We start from the raw sequence: 23,514 nt of genomic DNA, 5'->3' as shown, positions 1-23,514 counted from the left end.
AAAATCATTAAGCACTCAGGTTCATTAATGACATGGAATTTTACCTGTGTACAATTGTAGCAGCTTCTAACTGACAGTTCATCTGAGAGAATTGGGCCTAATAAGGAGGGCAGAGGTTCTCAACTAATGAGCAAGTCAAGGTTCTGATCTATTAGGTTAGACAGAAACTATCTGTCTTTGAGACTTAAAATAAGACTCTAGCTTTGGACTTGTTTTCAAACACTTATTAACCATCAGTGGCTTAATTCTGCAGAATGATTCACCTGAAATCTCTGGAGCTATACACAGGAGAAAAAATTACTCTATTGGGCCACAAAAATACAGAACGTTCATTGTGACATCGTTAAATCTTCCTCAAGCCTTCAGCCCCTGTTCTTCTACATGCTGGCTCGTCATCCAGGGAGGGTGAGTTCAGTCTTGGTTCTTTTTCACTGCTGAGATACTTCTTTAAGTCCGTGAGAAGTGTAATAATTGACAGAGTGATTCCTTATAATCAGAATTCCTGACTAGTAGGAGAGAAAGAGTACTTTTTATACAAAAAAAAAAATCTATTCTTAGTGAAGTAATAGCTCAACATGCTTAGCAGAGTCTTTTTCCATTTATTTGAAAAAAAAAGTCAATATTATTGAGAATATCTTATCTATTTGTGTTAAATATAAATAAAACCATCTCTTATTTTTTAAAAAATATACCTTGGAACATTCAGTCAGAACATAAATAAGAAAATAGTGAATTACCTGTGAAATAACAACTAATAAGTTTTGACATTGTGTTGAAATAATGTAACCCTGGAGCTGCTTTGGTCACTTCTATCTTGTTCTCTGTGTTGTGTAATAATGTAAATTGACCCCCAGAAAGTTGTGCTAAAATCTGATGGGGACTTAACTCTACCTGACTTCTCTGGAACAGTCCCCAAAACTAATATGCTTACACTGAGCACCAAGACCTTTGTGTTAACAATATTTTGAATGAGACTTGGTGATTTATTCTTGCCACCATGTACCCTGCTGGAGAGGTGGTTGGGGCATGATGTAGCTGGGATGTCATAGTACTTTGAAGTCATTAGTAATATAGAGTGAAGAGTGGAAAGAGGAGAATGAACTGAAGCTGCACATGTGAGTGATAGTCTCTGATGGAACTGTAGTAGATAAAAGATTGCAAAAGATTGTTGTACCAAAGACAGATGTGATCAGAAATGCCTCAAAAGATGTCTTTTATGAATCAGGTATATGAGGACTAGTGTGAGATACAGTGTTTGACAAGCTGTAAGTAAATTCTTGTCCTCACTGAATAATGTCTGAACTTCACCATATTTACTACTACAATGAACGCTTTAGTTTAAAAAGTACATGATATTGTAATTAATTTTTTTTTAATGGAAAGTCAATGTTCCCCACAAGTAATTGCAGCAGTATGGCATATGATTTCTTTAAAAATTGATATAAATACATATGATTTTTTTTTTCTCATTAATCTCATGTATTTACATGTAGTATTCCCCTTAGTGTATACATCTCTGAGCCAAATTCATTCAGCTATATTACCTTCCATCTGCAGCACTGCTCTTCAAGGTACAGTGCTTTGGGTAGCAACCTTTGCTCTTAACCTAAGATCCAGTCAGTTAACTGCTATGAAATTTTGATTGATTTTGATTCCCTAATATCCGTATAATTTCCACCTCCAGAGAACATTTTGTCTGTAGAATTAATGCTGATAGGTTTATCATAAGCAGTAGGCCATGTTTTATCAGTGTAATCATCTAAAATATTTGCTACATAAAAATGTTAGAGTTACCTTCAAATGACATTAAAGGTTTTGAGTGTCAGCCTAGATTCAGAGAATTGTTTGCTGCCTGTCTGTCTTAACATTTATTTTCAATAATTACTGCTACGTTAGCCTTGAAGTAGTACCACTAACTCCTGTATTTTTTTCTTGGGTAACAGAAGCAGACTAGTCCACTATACAGATAGCTACTCAGGCCAAATAAAGATAGATAATACAGTGGCAAAAGACTGGTTTTATTCTCTGTTGCGCAGCTTGAATTCTTCCCTGTTCAGTGTGTGACAAAAGAAATCTCATTTTGTGGCTCCTAAGTCTAAGCAGCACAAATTCTATTATCACTTAATCTATTAAGTGAGTCTGGTCTCACAGTGTAAGACAGCATTACTCAAGACTGTGCTAATACATCTAACTTTGTTGCTACGCTATAGAAAGTAATATTTTTCATCCTGTCATTTTTAGAAAAGTGTAAGAAATTATTTGAGATCCTGGGCTGTGGAGAGCCTGCTTTCAGAACCTGCTGACTGGTGCTTCTCTGACATCAACTGCAGCTTTGCTAAGGCAAAGTAAATGTCATAAAATGTTTTGTTCTATAGCAGACACTGGCAGATAATTGGCATCTGTTTTCTGTTGTCTAGCTGCCATTCTCTTTTCTGAAGCAGAAGCTCCCATTCTCGTCTAATTCCTTGTTGAATTCACTCTCCTAGGGGACTGAAAAAATTGTTAAGGAAAAAATATGAAGTATTCTGTAAAAGAAAACATAGTTTCATATGATTTCTATCCAATTAATTCTTTGGACTACTTGGGATTTCTTAAAATAATCCAAACAAGTTCTCAAGAAATATTTGTCTTAACAACTGAAAAATTCTGTAGCTAAATAGTGCAATACCTTCTAATTTTTTTCTGGATAATCTTGAAGATTTCCATTGAAATTCAGTTAATTCTGTCATCAGATTTAAAAAATGCAACATATGATCTTTGAATACAGTAGGTAGACTTTTCATTTGTATCCAGTGCTTGGCTAACAGGATATAGAATGCTTATCAAAATACATAGCTCTATTCTGCTCCATACTGGTAATTTTTTAAAGCAGATAAAGTAGCACTCTGACATCAAGAATTCTTTTGAGTAAGTGTGACATTGATACTCATTAATATCCTTTCAAATACATTGTCAGAGCGATAGTAAAATCAACACCTTCTAATTTTTACATTGATACTAAGCCAAAGCATAGTTGGTCTTGTCACTACATGGCAGTGTGCATGATACTTGAGATAATGGCATAAAAACTGAATAAAAACATGATTTCTTTATTTAGTGGAGTCATGTTAAAATTTTGTCAAAACTGATATTGTTTAACTACATAAGCAAAATGTATGGTAAAGTACGAAGATTCAGGAAAGTAATACAACAGATGAGACCAGCTTTTGTTTTCACTCTGAAATGTTTTCATAGTTTGTTAGCATTAGATACCAAATAACATCCAGAAAGCTAATTCCAGTTTTCATACTCAGTGCTTGCTGTTTAGATAAAATTTTAGTCTCTTAAGTTTATGGGCAATATTTGCCTAGAGTGATGCACACTCAGATGCATTTCCCACATTATTTCAGATCAGACCAGCATACGTACACTAACGGTGGAATCTGTTCACAGCACAATTAGTTTCAGTAATATTCAAATTGTTCAGTGTTACAAAACGAGTTGCAAGTTTCATCACTGCTGTAAAATGAAGATACAGTTTTCAATAATGTGAACGCGTGCTTATTTATGAGCAGTATCACAGAACAATTTGAAGATATAAATACGTAACTGTAGACAGATCTCTTCTTCCAGAGACCTAGCTCTGCAAGTTTATTTTTCTAGCATTACCTAATATTTCTTGTGTGACTTATGTATAGTATCTGTGAAACATTTCTGCCTAAATCATTTTCAGTGTCCCACATGCATTACTATTTCTTTCTCTTGTTTAGATCCTAGCAGATTTAGAACCTGCATCACCACAAAGCTTTATCAGACAGGATACTACAATGTCACAAATGTGACCTAAGATTGATAGGGCCGTGACATATAGGAGGAAAACAGTTACTGTGTCAGAGAGACTTGGAGTTATCAGGATAATGTGGAGAAGTTTTGTTTTGTAGAGCCCTTTTTAGCTGTATCAGTCATGCAAAAAAATGGCAATAATTTCATCTTGAGAATTGTGCATCTGTATTTTTGAAATAATGAGGTCTCGCTGAAGTAATTCTTTCTCCAAAATGTTACTGTTTTTCTGTCAAGGACAGTTGGCTTAAGCTTCATTTTGGCTCTAGCATTATTTACACAGCATTCTGAGACTTGTCCTTCCCCATCAGACTCAGTTGCTGTTGATTGTATGCTGCTTACCGCTCTTATGCGATTTTTCTTTTCCTCCTTTAAATCCTCCTTTAAATCTTCCATTACAAAATCATTATGATGTATCAAGTAAATTTTTGGTGAAATATTCTCTATATTACTTTCAGCTCCTTTAATATCAGAACACGAAGTTTTGAGCTAATTTAATACTTTAAGAAATTTTTTATATGTTATGAAACCTGTGTTATGAAGGAAGCATGAATGCTTCTTTCATTTAAAAAAATATTTTTATAGCACATTGCAATTTCTCTCTTCTATTTGACACTAGAAAAGTCTGTCCTCAATGTTCTTCTAATTTCACTTTTTTTTCAAGTTGACCAGCCAATCTATTGCAAATGAGATCTAATCACCTTTGTTTTCAAATCCTCATGGCTGCAGCAGCACTACCACTCTTTTCTGTATTCTCCTTTCATCTGTGATTTGCAGAAACTGTTTTTGAACTCTTCTCAAAGCATAAACATATTGTTACTGTTCTATCACATAAATAGCTACAAAGGCATCATAAAAAAAAAAAAAAAAAAAATTCCCTGTAGCAGAATCCTACCCTGTGTAAAAACTCTGGCCAATTGAAATCTGCAATTTTTTCCCATGATGTGTACATCATACAATGAAAGCATTTCTTTCTGTGACTCAATGACCATTTTTGTTGCCTTAAACACTTAAATACACATTATGTAATGGTACAATTCAATTAAAAGGCAGAGGAGCTAGGATTTCTTTAATCTGATGTCGCAGAACTGGTTTTAATTATAAATTTTTAGGTATCATCACCTAAATTTTATATTTAAGCAGTTTTAGCAAAATCATTTTCAAAATATAGATTGTAAAACTTCATTCTTTTCTCTTGGAATATTATTCAGATGAATATTGCAGTTTTTCTAGAACTATTTTTTTCTTCCAGTTTTTGTGGTAGAAATAATTTTATCAAAAATTTCAGTGAAAACATGATTTCTTTTTAACCAACAATCTTGCTTCACTTCTGCTCTCTTAAGCTGGCCAGCTACTATGTTCTCGTATCTTTAAGAATTTTTAAAATCTTCTCCAAAATTAGTATTTTCCTGTTTATTTTTCATGGAACTAAAAAGGATGCAATAGATTGTGCACCATTATTCCCAAAAATTAAAGCTTTTTTAATTTTTTTTTATTTTTGAGGCTTATCCACTGCATTTTTGTAGCTTTCATTTATGTTATTTTATTATCTAACTTATTATTTCCTGCTGCCATCTGAAATGAATAAGTGAAGATGTTACTCATTTCTGTTCCCAAGTATATTGCTTCCTTTTCTGATGTCTGCCGTTTTCTTGTAGATCAGAGTTCCAATATGACCATGCTCTTGAAAGGGAGGCACTGAATACAGAGCACATTTATCAAGGCAGAAGTGCTTAACTATGACCTTAAGCACATGCTGCTGCTTGTTAGTTTAACTGAAGCTACACAAACATGATAAAAGGTATCTGACCTTTATTCTGAGCTCTAGGTTTCTATTTGATGACGATCTCACTTTGTCCAGAGGTTTAACAAGTGTTTACTTTTTAACTAACTCTCTGATTACATGATTCTCTTTTCTCTACTCTCTTCTTTCATCATAATATGATACAGCTTTTTTAAGTCTCTGACATTTCAGGTGAGGGTCACTGTATTTATGCAGTGCCAAGAACTAGAAACAGTCTTAAGAGCTGTGTGCTCTTCCCCATTGTTCTGCAAATTAGTCAACATGAAACCAGATAGTGTTAATGTGTTGTTATGATTAAGGTTAATAAGCTACTGATTATCTCCATAGACTACAGTTCCAAACACATTATTTAAATGGGTTGCTTTGTTGAAGTAGTTGATAAAAGATCCACATTTTCCCTTGTGTGGTGTTAAAAGATACTATAAGCCTGTAGAGGAATAGGGAAATATTAAAAAACAGGCGCAGTTCACTCTGTCCAGTGTGTTACAGATTTCTTTTATGGTCAGTATGCCTTAACTCCAGGATATGCTGACAACATAAAGGTGCCTAGCTATGTGTCAAAGTTTAAAAAAAAAAAACTGGAAAAAACCCACACCTGTCTTAATCAACCTATTGTAACCTTTCTGACACATGCAAGGAATTTTTCAAATTGTCATTCAGTTAATATCACCTTTCTAAACTTGACATGCTTGGCCACTAGTTGCATGTAATCTGATCTTTCCCAGAGGAAAAAAAAAATTCCATCATTGAATTTTTATCTAGTTTATTCTCTATTAATTAATTTATAAATATAACTAGAATGTGATTAATATAATTAATTTCTAGCTGTGTCGTTGGTGAAACTACCAGCTTGGAAAAACCTAGCAATTAAGATTATGAATTTTACAAATTATTTCAGATCATTTATCTGTTTTGAAACTACTGACAAGACTTTTACTTCTCCAGCTTTTCATGGATGTCATTTCCTTTGAAAATCACTAATCAAATCTAGATTTCTCCTGATGGTCGTCTCTCATGCTTTGAAGAAACAAAAATGAACACACACAAAAAAAGCAGTAAAAAACTTGAGAAAGTTTTCTCTAAATTTTTTAGCCAAGAGTTCTGAGTACCACCAACTGGGTCATTACTGACAAGCTTTTATGCTTTATCACGCTTGTTGACGCTCACATGCTCCAAAGAAAAGCCGCTGAACACTGGCACTTGTTCTGCCAACAAGGCAAGGTGCGTTGTGCAAAAGTGCTTTCACAATCAATTATTAAGAATCCAGAGATGACAATTCGTATCCATGTATATAAGTCAATAGCCTTTGTGCACTTAATCCTCATGGATCACAGCAGACAGTGACAGAATGTATCAAGGTCAGTGATAATGAAGTCAAAGTGATGATAGAAACCAAATGCAGCCCGCTCTAGTCCTAAGAAATAAAATCTTGCACGGGCCTTTGCTAAGCTATATAGTATTCTGTGGGACACTGTATGAAAAAGGTAGGTTAAATTGCCAACAACTTCTACTGCATTTGCTTTCAGAAGTCTTTGCTTCTGCTCACATTTTTGTTACAAAGTAGACACCTAAGCTACTAAATTCTGAAGACTTGATCACTCATTTTGAAACTGCTTCTGCTTACCTTGTTCTTCGGTAAAAAGTTCCATATAACACAATTGTACATTCAAAAAAGTAAGAAAAATATGCAAGCCCAATGACTGGCAAACTCTTAAGAATTTTTTAAGCATACAAGAAAATATAGGTCACATGCCTGTATCACAGGGTGTTTCTGTGAGGGAGAAGCATGAAGACAAATTCTTCTCTCCTTGTACAGTATTAGAGATGTGTTGCAAATTTTTATTTTCTTGATTGAAATTGAAAGAAAACATCTCACTAACTGGTATCTAAACATGAAGTATAAGTTCAAGAGCTAGTGCTACAGATATTCAGTTTTCCATATGCAACATGGGCACTTGAATAAATAACTTCAAAACAGTATGAGTTTCAGTACATCACTCTTATGAAATCAATTATATATGTGTATACCTACCTATATAAGATAATTAGTCCAACAACTCACAATGATCAACGAAATGATCACTAGTAAAACTAGGATCAAGAAATACCCTTTCTAAAAAAACAATTCAAAATTCACAGGAGAAAATTAGGGGTACAAAATTCATCTTCTGACAAGAGTTGTAGAAATTAAATTCTGGGTATACACAAGATGCACTTTTATTTGCTGTAATTTCTATAAAAATTAGCCCATTAGAATTCACTAGCTGGATTAGGAGTCAGATCAGGTCTTAAAATATATCAACAAGATATAAGCAAAACAATCAATCATTTTCATTAAGATGGTTCTTTCATTTCCTCTGAAAAAAGTAATTTCATAGAACTAATGTGAAGATTTTAAGATAGAAGTTCTGGCCCTTCTGTCATTTAGAAAATACAAAAAGCATATATTTTAAAAGAGTCAGGAAGTAGGGTATCATTGTGATAAGTAGAAGAGAACACCTTGTGTCTGTGGCCTGTGTTATTGTAGTGGCGGGATATTCTATCATTTCGGAGAAGCTATGAGTGTTCTGCATATGTGCAATACATCATGAGCTATATTAAGACATAAACTTCACAACAGAATCTAAATTGCTGTGGTCTGTGAGAATTATTTGGAGAAGTATTATGTGCTTGTCGTGTCCTCACACTTTCTCTAATAGGGTCCCATTATTAGCCTTTGTCAAACTTGGAAGATTGGACTCCGTAGCTGCCTTTGAATTCTTGGTTGACTACAGCCTGTTCTTAGGACTGATCTTGTCACAGGCCTTAGTACAAATGGCAGCTAGATACACCAGGGCACTAGTTTTGTTTGTATTGGCAGATTTTTAGTGTATTTGAGGGGAAAACAGTAGTGGAATGAAAATGGGAAAAGATGAGCCTACTGCTTGGGCACATTGGGGATATAAACATCTCCTAAAGTATTTCAGAGTTACTCTCTGGAACAAAAGGGTAGCAAGGGAAGGATGTCTCCTGAGAGTCATAATTCATGTTCCAGTCTGCTTATTGAATTGGGCAGCTCCTTGAAAGATTCATAGATTTTAAGGTCATTTATGATTGTCTTGCCTGGCTTGTGTGACACAAGCCATAGAATTTCATCCTTTCAGTGTTGCCTTCCCAGCCATTAGGATTATATATTATCCCAAGTATATATGTACTTAATGATTCTCCAGTAATAAAGTAAATAAAAAAATAATAACCATGAACATAGCAACTTGTACAGGGCTGCTGAGCTGTAGAGACTGCAGTGCTGCTCATCAAGTTTTAAGCTGTGAGAGGGAAAAGACCTAAAATCACTTCAAATGCTCCAGGTAGGCTTTCTCTGCGTAAATTGAAGGCGGTGAAGAGAAACAGAGTAGTCTGTCTTATTATCTCTGTATTTTGTGGGTAACAGCATCCATTCCCTCGTCTGTGCTGGTAGTGCCCTTTGTTGAATTACTGCCACAGATGTAAGCAAAGGGGCACAGAGAAGAAGCAGAAGAGGCAGTATTATCATTGTACAAGATGAATGTAGTGGCACTTCTAATTTATTTAGTATTCAGGATTTTGACTTTAATTAGGATTCTTTTGTCACATCATTCATCAAATGCACTTGAAAGAAATGGAAATTAACACCAAAGTTTCTGTTGCCTCAGGCGTGCTTTTAATAATTTTACTAATTTCGGTTTATTGTTGTTCAGTTCAGTAAAATAGTTTACTTGTGATATTTCACTTGGCTGTAACTGAATTTTAGAAATGGTAGAATGAATATATTCTCTTTAAAAATGAAGCCCTGTAAGTCCTAACATTTTTTTTAACAAAAGAAAAAAAAAAAAAAAATCCACCCTTTTTTAAAAAAGGATAATTAAGTTGCATAATCTTGTTCAGTATACCAACTTTTGCCATATGAAGTCAATATCAAGCTAACTAGCAGATGAATGCTTTGTGGCTGCTGGAATGCCAGTAAGTCACAGACTGTCTATAACTTATAAATTGTACTTGTGTTTGGAGGAAATAATATATGTTATTTGCTGAAATTATTCCTGCTTTAAAATGAATCTCAGTTTATCTACAGTAGCACTGTCTACATTGGGAAAAGTTCCTGCATTAATTGTCACTCCAGCTCCATGCCTGTTATTGTAAAATTTACATTATCCTGGCATGACAGCAGCTGTGTTGATAAATGATTCTCCTTATATCCAGAGCTTTCAGCTCATATAGCAGAGGTCCAGTCAGACATCTGAATAAAAGGAATGTGAACTAATATTACCAGCTTAGACTATGTACCATGCCAGAAGAGCTACTGGCTGTCAGCACTGAAGTCAATAGCTGGACTTTAAAATTCATGGTTAATTTAAAATCCAAAGGTTTATTAAGCAATTTATTAAGCAATTACTTCTGTGAGTTCTGTAATTTGGTGATGAAGGTTTGGATGCTTATAGAGATGAACTGCAAAAGCTAAGTAAGTGCAAGTTCTGACTATCAGTTTTCCTGCTGTTTTAAATGCTGAAGATTGCTTCCTCATGAATTCTCTTTGTCCAGTAATACATGTAATTTTATGTAGCTTTTCCAAAGGTAAGTTCTTCTTTCTCTCCGCCTTTTTCTTTTTGTGTGCGTGTGTTTTGTGGTTGCTTATTTATAAAAAAAAATAATAGTGAAGTTTGAAGAAACTATCTTTTCTGAGCCATCTTCTTATATGTAGCTGAAAGCTACATGGAGGAAGAAGAAATTATTCTACAGACCTACTGTCACACTGTGTTTCCAAAGGTCCATGGTCAATCTGATCTAGTACTTGATCTAGCAGCTGATAACCCTGTCTTTGACAGAGAGAGTGGAATTTGCTTGATGTCCCTTCCAACCCAAGCCATTCTATGATTCTAAGAATATATTCCAAATACCCAAAGATATTGTTTTGTTGTATTTAAAACTTGTATTCTTACTACTAGACATTTCCAATAGACTGGAATCTTGCTCCATTTTTTCTTCTCATTTAGAAAAGCTGGAAATTCCACTTCAAAATGTCAAACTTTCTCTTAGAAAGTGGTGATGCGAGTTGGATGCATACTGAAAAGAAAGAACTATTGCAAGCCTATAACACTGACAGTGTTGAAATCGGAGACAGGCTTCTGCTCTACAAAGTGTTTAGCACATTGTTTGGTGGAGCTTTAAGAAAATAAATAATATCTGAGACAACCAGGATTGCCTACAAACTTATCTAGCTCCTCTTGGAATAAAGCATTTCAGTTAACCTAAATGGGAATGAGATCTAGTAAGTTTTTGAACACTATCAAAAAGACTGAACACTTTTTACACCATTATTCAAATACAGAAACTAAAATGTTTTGGGACCCTTTCTTTGCACTTACTGACTTCTGCAGTAAATCAGTTCTGAGGAATAATGCAATATGTCTAAGAGCTCCAAAGAAAATATGTATTTTAAGTATAATGCAAGTAAAAGGAATGGAGTCAACATGTCTTTAAAATTTGAAAAAATATAGTTAATTATAAAGGATTCTTTCCAATAACTAATTCACTGTATATTGGTGAAATTATTATGGAGATCAATTTAGTCTCAAGGAAAAACCTTGGCAGCAGAAACTGCAGTGGTGGTTAAAAGATCTCTTTTATAACAGGACATCATAAACCCAGATTTTGTGGATGCCTAAAGCCAGTTCTAAGTATAAATAAATTGTAGCTCTGAGAATATTATCTATGCCTTGTACTTCAGAGCTGTCAGTCAGTATTTTTGATCATTAGCCATCTGTGATTATTTTAATTTTTGCCAGCAGGAGAAGGAACTCTTTTCCACCAGGGAGCTCTGTTATTACAATATAATTTATATGTAAAGAGCTCATTTCATTAGAGGAAAAAAAACTTTTCACATTTTTTTCCCCCAAAGTTGAAATGAAACTTGTAGCTTTAAAATATTTATTTTGCATTTCTTTTTGATGTAATTGTCATGGTCCACATAAAAGCATTTAACATTTTATTGGGAGAGTTAACAATAATTGTTTGTCTTTAGCTTAGTTTTTATTTAACATTCTCTATGAAGAACTAGAAACTGAGACAGTTGTGGATTTGAAATATTTTACTCGATAAAGTACCATTTTTCATTTCCGCTCCATTTTAGACCTTACCCATATCTTTACTAGATGCTAGTTAAAATCCTTACGGGGTCATTTTATATATATTTCTTGTCAGTCTCCTAAAAGAATGACTTTATAATGACCTTGTTTTTACTAGAAATGACTTGCTGAAATGAAAATATGGCATCTCTTTGATTTACTGAAATGAAACTCTGCCCAACATTTTAGTATAATGCTATATTTTTATTGACATTGTAAATGCTGACATTATAAACTGAGCAAGTTAAATTGGTTCAGAAGAATGCTAACATAAAATAAATTAGTTTATGAAATTTACTTAGCTAATTCTGACTTTTTTTCCAAACAATCCTTACTTGTCAATGATGCCAAGTACCTGTTGCCATTATTTTCACCTGACTTTGAGTTCTTAAATTTTGGACGTATTTAGATGAAGTAAAAAATCTGTATCAGAATGGTATCAATTTCTGTTTACATTATCATGCCTATTTTTAACATCCTAAAAAGACAATGAAATTTTCTGTGTATTGAGATATCTATTTCTTACGCTTTTACATGCATACTCCTTCATTCACCATAACCGTGTTCTTAATATCATTTGTACTATTAGTTGTTCTATCATAGTTCTGCAAGGAACTGGAGGAAGAACTATGAAAATTGACTAGTATGGTTGAACTGCCTTTTCTTTATACAAGAAAGCTTTTAAGATTTAATTACATTGTTCTTAAGGTGACGTGCCATGTGTTTGATGTCTGAATTTCAACCAATTCAACGATCACTGACATATAAGGCCAGATGAATAGTCACTGTCAGTTATACATATACTTCAGCATTTAGAGAGTGTTTCTGTTTTACAACATCCGATTGCCTGGTTTTATGATATATAGTTATGCATCACATGGAAGATCTTCCAATACCTTTGATCAAAATGATGAGGTGAATTTTAGTAAACAATGTGGGAATTAGTTATAAATGTTATAAATGTCTCTGTACTGAACAAGCAAGCAATCAGATAGAGCCTGACATTGTTAGGATATTCAATTGTCCTTTATAATTACATCATTAAAAAAAAACAAAACAAACATAAACAAACAAACAAAAAACAACAAACAAACCCATACCAAGACAGTAAGAAGGAATAAGATGTATTTAAATAGAAAGAATTCTGTAATGTAATAATAAATCTGTACCGTAATAACTAGTTGCTTGTTAAAACCGGCCTTGTTCAAATCTGAACTCTCAGCCACTTTAGGCTTTGCCATAGGTATCACCTGCTCTCATAGCTTCCGATTCCTTCACAGGGAGTTCCATAAACAAAGGAAATAAAGGAAAATGATTTTTGTTCTATTCTTCCGCCTCCTCACTCTCTAGTGAGGAATAGGGTTTTTAGAATCACAGAATTCTAAAATTAGAATTCCACCCATAGGCGTGGGTTGGAAGGGGCCATAAGATCATCAGGTTCCAACTCCCCTGCCACAGGCAGGGCCACCAACCTCCAGCATTTTCAATAATGGCCAGTAAAATGTTCTTTCTTCTTTTACCAAATGTACAGTAACTTATGGTAGTAATGGAACTCAGCAAAAGCAAAGCTAGGCAAAATAACTGTCTTGGGAATCTAATTGGTACCACACTACAAGTGATGAAGAGAGATCTGAGTAGTATGAATACCTCAGATTACCTCAGCCCAAGAAATGAAACTTTTGGGATCTCTTCTGTCATATTTGCTGAAGTTGGCCAGTAAGTCTGCTGTTATAAAAATAAGAGTAGGTCATACACAAACACATCACAAATATATATTAAAAAACCCTCAAAAAATGACAATTAGATTTAATGCAGATAACATTCTATAAGCCTCTCTGTATGATAAGTTCTGGATTAAAAACCAACAACACTATAACAAAAACAACTTTTGAAAACTGTAAGAGCTTGCAATTTGTGTAGTAAACAATGTTATAGTAGAATCAGCCAGTATATGCTTTTCTACATTTTTAACAAAAGTGCCTTCATATACTATCCTGGTTCTGTTAAACAAAAATATCCTTGGGACAACATGAAAGTAATTCAATTTTTATCCCTGTATTGCTAAATTTGATTTGATTTGATTGAATCTATATTTATCCTCATGTGGCTCCTGGAGCACTCATGAACTTTTATAATTCCAGTCTAACAGGGCAAATCTGCAAGTAAAAAACCTCACTTTTACCAGCAGGTATTCAATGAATGGCAGGTGGCAAATAAAGCACTTAGTAAATTGTTTTAATTGCATTTCTCTTGTATCTCTCAGAACTTGAGGAAGTTTCATAAAGCAGAAGAAGATCAGGATAGATTTACTTGCTGCTTGCACTTTGTTCCAACACTGCTTGTTTTCAGAAAAGACTTCCTAACATAATTTCAATGCCTTTCTGCCTTTTCATGTGAGGATGATACATAAACTGGTACAACAAAAGGTATATTACATATTGCTGTTCATCATATTGGTATATACATGCAGTTATTTGGTCCTGGCCTGGTTAAGGTCAGTAGTGTGGAAGGCAATGCAACAAGAGAGGGACATCACAGTTAATATGAAAGCAAAGAGCAAAATTTGCTGCAGTTACTCAAGAATATAAAAAAGCTTTTAACCTAAATCTGTTGACGTGAAGTGCAAAATGAAGTCATTTTCTCTTGGAACTTAAATAGAACTGAAAGTTAGTGTGTTTTGCCGTTGTTACAATTTATGTGATTTGTTCATTTCATAGAATTGCTTGTATAATTTCAAGCGTAGCCCACTGAAGTTAATACAGTGCTACAAAAAAATCATTAGCTGGAAAGTTCAGACTGCCAGTGTTCATTTCAAAAACTTTTTTTTTTACTTACACTTTTTGTTCTCCTTTCATGCAACAAAAAGTTTAGAGAATATAATGTGTACTCTCTATTATCTAATGAAGATTCGAGGTTGGGCTGGAGATTCTTTAGCATAGCTTAGTCAGTGAAGCTGTTGAAGGTCTGTAATACTAGTTTTGTCTATGAAGAGTTAATTTCACAGTCATTGTGTTTAATTTCTTTATTTTCAAGACTTTTGATTGGGATCTCTGAAACTACTAAACTTAGATTGTGAAGTATTTACTGCACTTATGGTATATGTGACTGAACCTATTGGAGTATGGATATGGCAAGAAGCTTTATCCTACAATAACTCATACTGCTGAAGTAATTCCATAAAATCATGAAAACCTAGTGTAATTTGGATATATAAGCAGACTGATGATAAAGGAGTAGTAGCTGTGCTCCATTCTTGTTTGATCTTTGTAATGTAGATCCTAATAAAACTATGTGAAAACTTAGGCAGTAAGATTAATTGTGTTAAAAGATAACCAAAGGAAAATATAGGGATAAAGGAATCAATTAAAACAAGGTGAAATGACAACTTGGCTTCTCTATGTATTTAGTACATCTGACTTTTAATTAATTAATTATCCAATATCCTTCTTTAATTTCCAGTATTTCACAGCATGAACTTCTGCAACACTTTAGGTGAACTTGAGAGAGATTAAAAGAGTAATTAAGTACTCTCTGTGAAATGCATTGCCCTGTAGTACATGAAGAAAAAAAAAATTATTTTTCAAAATGATTTGAGAGTGCTTTTTTTAAAATCAAGACTGAATCAGTGTTTCTGGACTGAGTCAACTCTTCAGAGCAGTTCTCTCTGACTGGAGATTTTCTGTGAAGAACAGTGTCACTTCCATTCTTCTGTATTTTTAATTTTCACTTGCCCCACCCCAGCTTTGCAGCTCTCCATGTCTCAAACTATATTGAATAAACAGCCAAACTAAGATTTTTATCAGAGTATTTGAATTTTTACGAACTAATATTAAAGCTTTATGCAATTGTTTGAGATCTGTTGCATTTTATATCTTTCAGACTTTAAATAAAAGTGCTTAGAAAAAAAAAGCTTTGCAACAACTTAACTTATCCACTCAGTGTTCGTTTTCTTCATATCTTTATGTTAACTGTCAATTGCCAGTAATTCCAGAGATCTGAAATTCCATGGCCCATCGAAAAGCCTCAAGAGAGAATTTCTTTGAGAAGCTTGTATAAATCCTCCTGCACCTCTGAGAGAGATGTATGTTGTGTTTTTTTTAATTGTTTTTATCTCTTCATTTCCTTTTTAAATTAGAGGTATAACTTACTGACAGTAATTGCATACTCCTCCTGTAGTTCAAATGTTAACCCAACAGTCAGAAGACAAGAGTTCAATACCCTGCTATGGTACAGACAGACTGGCAATCAGTCTGGTGTTTCATTTCTACATCTGAAAAAAAAAAAAATATATATATATATATATATATATATATATATATATATATTTGCCTATACTCCAGGGATCTTATTCAGGTAAATAAACATGAATATTAATATACTTAAGACCATTATAATTAAGATATACACAAATAATAATTTCCCAAGATGTACCTATAGTTCAATACCTTTAAGCAGCAACTGCAGTCTATATTCAAATCTGAATTTATAGTGTTGATTACATTGGGAATTTTGCTTGAGTAAGAGTAGAAAGATGTGTTAGTACTCTGAAAGTTAACAAAGCAGCTGTATTCCAATTTTAGGATAAAGGAAAAAACTTAGTTCTAAGGCAAGTAGCAATCAAATATATTTTATAAAAAGGAAAAAAAAATACAACCTTCTGGGCATTCATTTTTTTAAAAGAGTTCTTTGTATTTACAGATCTAGTGAAAACAAAATCACTGTAATATGTTCTCTTAATGCTTTAAAGTGTACAACATTCCTTCTCACTGAAGGGAGGCACCAGAGTGATTATTCAAAGGAAAACTGAAACAAGAAATAACAGGACATAATGGGGAAAATTCCAGCCATTGAGATTCTAGAGGAGAGACAATCATCTTTAAAAGATAATTAAGAACTTTAGGGGGCTTAAATCAACTTCAGGAGACACCCTGGGTCGTTCAGTTTCTGAATTTTTGTGTCTTATTTCAGTATCTATCAGCTGTTCCCCTGCCCTTATTCTATACCATTACTTCTTCAAAAATTTAACTACAGTAAAATAATTCAATTAGCCAGGATTTTCCTTCATCAAAAAAACCTCACGTTTTCTTCCTTCGTGTTTGTCACTGATAGTTTCATTGATGAGTTGCTGTGATTTTTTTTCATTTGATAAACTCAGAGTAATCAAGAGCAAGAGAATCGTATGCATTTCCTGGCATTTTAAAATGCTTTGAAATTAATTCTGAATTTTGTATTTTTATTATTCTAATGATTAAAAGAAAAAAAAAAGAAAAAGAAAAACATCAAATTTAAAAACAACAACAACAACAAATAAACAACAACAAAAAAACACACCTATCTTCCACATTCCCTCTTTCAGTGTCTTCTCAGCAAGACTACAGTCCTCCAGAGTCAATTTTCCTAATAGAGACCTCCTGGACTATGTTGGACAAATGTCATGTCCCCTGGCTCTCTCCATCTTGTAATGAAAATTAGACCTATTGCCAACTACACCTTGCTGATTGCTTCCTACCTGCTGGTAAGGATAATTTGTGCAGTGTTAATGAAGACTTCAGCAGTTGGTGAAAGAAAAAAAAAAAAAAAGGTACAAGAAAGGACTGATGTTCAACATTTACAAAACAGAGCCAATAAAGACACAGTTCTGCTTAGCTGAAAATGTGTAAAGTACATGAAAGATCTTTATGTTTTCACAATCTTAATTATACCAGACATCATAAATTAGTGTTTCAACTGAAAAAAAATGAATTACATATGCTTGAAGCTTTTCATTTGCTGAATCTCATACCAGGAATGTGGGTGAATTTGTTTCCTTATTTATTCTGGAAAATATGTTACTAGATGTGCTGCATGTGATTGCCTTTGATTGTTTGAACATAATTAATGAAAGATTTTGCAGTTGTTACTCTTTAGAATGTTCTATCAATCCAGAATCTTATTGTTCATATTTGTTGTTACCAAATATGCTTTCAGATAACTTCTTACCTCTGAAAGGAGACCATGGTATTTCAGTGGGAAAGTACTGTGAGATGGTGAGTTGGAATGGGAGACTGAAATACTAGCAAAGCTCCAGACAGCAAAGCTCTCTATTCTATATGGATTGTTGAGTTCCTGTCAGTCAACAGGTCATTCTGCCTCTTATGTTTGTTCTGTGGTGTGAGAACATTTGACGCTTTTGTGAGAGCGAAAGCATTTACTTTTCCTAGTTCACTTTTTTTTAGAGAAAGGGAAGCATATTATTTCTAGCAATTGAGGGACTACTGTTGTATCCAAGTTTCTTCAGACAGTTCCATCCAGTTTCTTCAGACAGACCTGAATTTAATTAGGATTTACAGGAAATAAGATGAAAACAGTCACATTTACCACTAAGAAATTGCACTGTGCTTGCAGTGAAGAACTAGCTTACAAATGCTAGATGCAACATTGTGTATATTTTCTAAACTAGCAATTCTGACTTGTTTGGATAAATATTTAATATTTTACATGAAGGTTCCAAATACAGTTTTCACTTCTGTCCTCTGTAAGAAGGGCAGCAAAAGAATTGCATCAATTCTTTTAAGAAGAATTTCTCTTCTGAGTAATGTTTGAGGCATCTTCAAATGGTAGTTTAAAATACTTTCTGTAGTTTGACAGCTAGTATTCCATATCAATCTCCTCCGCTTATCCTTCCAAATTTCATGTCTCTTTTCATGCTTATTACCAGCCTCCTCAACGAACTGTTTAGGCATTGTAAAATTCTAGAACTTCCTAGATATATTGCTCTTTAACATGCCTCTCTTCCTCAGTTGCTTTACACCTACAAAGACATAATAATCTAATTCACAGTGCTTTCTCTGAGATTTACAAAAAAAACCAAAACCCTTTACATATACTACATACCGAACTGGAAACTTTTTGTTCACCTGAGTTCTTGGCCAGAAGCAGCAGCACACCAAAATGAATAATATATCTGCATGTTGGACTTAGGTGCCTAAAGCCTTAGAATGCACAGCTGCAGTTTGCAGTAGGAGAAATGTAAATAATGATTTGCATTATTACCGTTGAAGATTATACTGAACTCCTGAAAGACCTGAAAGGTTTTGAAAGACCTCTGCCTTACTCAGCAATTGATAGACTTCCATTTGTTTCAGGCTTCAGCCCACTGAGCCGATAAGACTGATAGACTTAAGACACTAAGCATCTCAACTTCATCTTTTAGACACATTACAGTGAACCAAGCTGAGTTTGAGGGTTTTTCCATTTAAGTCTTGACTTTTCTGCACTTCAGAATTCATTAGAAGATACTGAAGGATTTTCTCTTATCAAAATAAGAGAAAATGTTACTTTTATTGTTCAATATTTGCTCAGTTTTGGAAATGGAGCAAAGAAAATATTAATTTGTTTCATTTCTCTTTCAGTGAGCAGTCCAGGAAGGACTTGGAGTTCGACTCAATAATCCTTATACCTCCCTTCCAGCTTTGGTCTTCACAATCAAATCAGAGATGTTGGTAGCATTGTTCCTGCCCACAATAGCAGGGGTGGTTCATCACTGTTTTTGGAAGTTTTTTAACGTTCCTGTGTCCCAGAAGACTCGAGGTATCATTTCACTGGATTAGATGTCATTTCTGTTCAGTTCTAATGACAGTTCTGGACCTTAGAAATGAGGGGTCGTGCTCCTGTCCAACGTAGTCCTTCCCAATAACCAGTTTGTTTGTCTGCTGGCGGTAGAATCAAACCACCCCAGCTCTTCAAACCATTTGCTCGTTTTTTTTTCTGGATTTAAAAGTTTTGGTTATTTTTATCTACCTCTTGAGGATGATGCTAGGTGACTTTTTTTTTGAGTAATACTGGTAATACTGAAATCAAGTCAGTTAGTTTTGCATGCATTGTGAGAAAAAGGACAGCAGCTGTCACCACTGTTAAGAATAATTTATAAATCGTCTGATTTACCCTTCTGGGGTTATAAATGTTGACAAGTTAACATCAGGGCAAAGGTAGATCAGTCTGTCAAGTTCCTATTTTCTGCTTCTTGCTCTTCCACAAAGTGCTGCAACAATTGATTGATTTGATTTTCAAGAGTTCAGTTACATCATGATGACAGTCCTCAATATGAATTTAAACAGTAAAATTGTTTTTTTGACTTGTTTTCATGTTGACAGGATCTTTGCATCTCAGGCAATCACTTTGTTTTTCTTACAGCTTTGCTCTTTAGCCACCCAAATGTTGAATGTCACTCAACCTTGTCATATGTTTTTCTTGATGTTCTCCATTAGTCCCTAACACACTGTGCAGAAATCTAACAAATGTGGATACCCTTTTGCAAGTCAGTGTTCTGGTTGTTTGCCATATTTGGCTTTCTTTCCCTCTGCTATTTTAAGAGAATTTCTTAGTGAACATCAACTTCTCTCTGTAAGATTTCTCTAAGCATTTGAAAGAGAAACTACCACAGTTATGATCATTTAATTAAATTACTGCGGACATCAAAAATGAAAATTACACATTTGAACTGTCACCCACAGTTTAATTTCAACTCAGCTCCAAACTTTCTGAGGGAATTAGGAAGTAATAATTCCATTAGGTGTCTCTCCATTAGGTGCTTGAGCTCTTTCTGAAAATTAGATTTAAATTTCTTCAGAAAAAAAACTTAAATAATCACCCAAAATTCTGAGCTTCTTTTACAGACTGAACTGTCTTATTGAACCTTGTGAATCTCCTGTGTCATGAATACATTTTTACTTTCTTTCTCACTCCATCTTCTTTACTTTTTTAGTATGGAATTCAAATCTATATGTGTATCAACTGTCATTTTTATATACACAGGAATACAGAAATAAAATAATATAATCCAGCACTGAACACATCAGAAAGCAAAAGTTTTCAGGCAACTACAGCTACAGTTTTGATGATTCTCTGAATTCACAGTTAATTGATAGACAATGACATGTGAAGACTGTGACATGATACAATAATCTAGACTAGATTTCTAAAACAAAACAAAACAAGAAAATAAACAATGAAAAAAAGCACCACAGGCAAAAGTTACGTAGGAGGAAAAGTTATAAGATTTCATAGGAGGGGAAATTGTAAGCACATCATGACTTTTTACCCTTGATATTAGTGTTCTTCATATGTGAAACCTTGAAAATGAACTGTGAAGTCATCATAGTTAAAAGAAATAAAAACTGTTCATATGTATGAGATCTTATTCATGAAATTATTTACAAGTGTTAAAATTTCAATGATTTGAGTGGAGTTTAGTATGTCCTTCAGTGTTCTTTATCATGTTGAAGAAATGTAGACTGGTTAGAAGCAGAAATACACAGGCTGAGAGTTGTGTCTATTCAGTGTGGAGAGGAGAAAGCTCCGGGGAGACCAGAGAGTGGCTAAAAGGGGTCTACAATAAAGAAGAGGACAAACTCTTTAGCAGGGTCTGTTGTGGGGAAATGGTTTCAAACTTAAACAGTGGAGATTTCAACTGGATATAAGGAAGAAGTTTTTTTACAGCAAGGGTGATGAGGCACTAAAACATGTTGCCCAGTGATGTGGTGGATGCCCCAACTTTGGAAAAGTTCAAGGTCAGGTTGGATGGGGCTCTGGATGACCTGATCTAGCTGTAGGTGTCCCTGTTCATTGCAGGGGAGTCGGACTAAATTATCTTTAAATGATTCTTCGAATGATTCTTCAATTCTACACAGTTCATCTTTTTTTTTTTTCTTTCCAGAAATGAGGCCTTAGATGTGAGGATCTTTCAAAACCACAAAGATGGAAAGAAATTTTCATCCTTGCAAGCTTCTACTCTTTGCAGCTGCATTTTTGCTGATTCTCTGAAGTCAGAGTTAATTGATAGACAATTTGGCCTGTGGACTTTAAATAACATACTAGAAATTTCTGTTTTGAAGGGAGGCGGGTTTAAAGTTGATTATTCCCCTCAATTTTTCAAACTGAGTACTAGAGCTTGCGAAAATACTGCTTTTGAATCAGACTTTATTTCTGTATATTTTATTAATATATATTTTTTGTTTATCATCTAAGGCACAGAAAGTTAGAATGTTTTTCCTGGTACAAGATACATTTAGCCTTAGCTTTGCTAGTTTTTGAAAGCAGAATAGAAATCTGGGTTAAGTAGGCACAAGTAATAGCCATTTACAAGTTCCCAGTTTTGTTTCCGAACTTTTTAGGTTCTTCAACATTTCTGACCCAGAATTTCATCCTTGAAAGTAAACAGCTTTTTTATTCTTCAGTCCTGCACTTCCTGATCTTGAAGACAAGTTTCACTGAACGCCTTATACCCTCTACTCTTGTTATGGAGGGTCCTGTTAACTTAGCATTCTTCTAATGGTTTTTCCCCACTGTGTCAACATTTCTCACCAACAGCCTGCATTACTGCCAATTTTTTTTGTTTTTCTGACTTTTTAAAAATAATTCAATAATATCATATGCCAGATCAGAATCTCTTTTCTTCATGCATTGCCTGGTAAGTAGTTTCTCAGTAACAGCTGCTTCTTGCTTCAACATGAGATTCAATTTTTATGCCAAATACCATAGCTTCCTGAAATGTTTTTGGCCATTTTTTCAAGTTAGCTTGAACTGAAAATCCACATCCACTGTGAAGTTGTACTCATGATCCATTTACCTGAAAATTAAGAGGTAATTTGCAAAGAGGAGTTTCATGAAACCATTACTTGTGGGACAGTGGTTAAGCTTACAAGTGTCAAGATGTTTTAACATATGTTAAATATTAATTATCTAGTTTCTAATTTAGTCTGGTAATGATATAGCCCTAAATTTAAAAGATACAATTACTAAAATGCCTATCGACCTACTAATATGTTTAGTGTTATAGCATAAAATAGGAACAATTAATTAAATAATTCATATCAGAATTTTAAAGGCAACAATTATCTATCATATTTTACTTATCTATCGTAATTTTGTTTAAACTGAAAAGGCAAAGAATGCTATCTCTTGCAGGATTCATAAATCATTATTTACTATTCCTTTTTTTTTTGTTGTTGTTTTCTTTATACTAGATATTTTATCTATAGATTAGAAAATGTATATTCACTTTTGGCTATTGACTGAATGTTTGTATTATATTACAGCTTTTATGGAGGGAGCTTTTGTCATAAAATGGCTAGCTGGTTGCCTTTACTTCTATTCACAGGGAAAAAAAACAATACAATCCACACTCAGAAGCATTATCAATATTTTCCATAGATGTAATTAGTGTTGCTTTCAAATTCAGTAATCCATATTTTTTTTGTGCATCCATTTCTGAAAATAGGGGGAAAGACTTAAATATTTGTTGTCAACAGTTTTTAATCGAATATTTATAAAATGTAACAATTCTAAGTTGTCTGAAAATATATTTGGAGTATATTTATCAACAGAAATCACGTAAACAACTTAAGGAGATTTGTATTTAATGTTTGGACATCCTGATCTTTTTTCTAATTTTGAACCACTTTGCACAATATGAGAGCTGACCTGTGGGCTCTCATTTCTCAGTGAGTCTGGATTTTTCATATCAAGTCCATGTTTGGTAGAAAAATACACATTTTGTTTGTCTTGTTTGCATCCATTTGCATAGTATTTGCAATTTGTAATTAATTTTGAAGTCTGTTTTTTCCTGAAGTACTTCTCAGTTTATTATTATTATTATTTAATATAGCCCGTGGAACAGTGAACGCTGATTAAGTGTTGTATGCTTTCTGTTATCTCTGAAGCATAACCAATGAAGTACTGTGAATTTGGCAATGTGTAATGTAGCATTTTCCT

This window comes from Tetrao urogallus (genome assembly GCF_951394365.1).
Source record: "Tetrao urogallus genome assembly, chromosome: 7".
Lineage (NCBI taxonomy): Eukaryota > Metazoa > Chordata > Aves > Galliformes > Phasianidae > Tetrao > Tetrao urogallus.
This window is presented reverse-complemented; position numbering follows the sequence as displayed.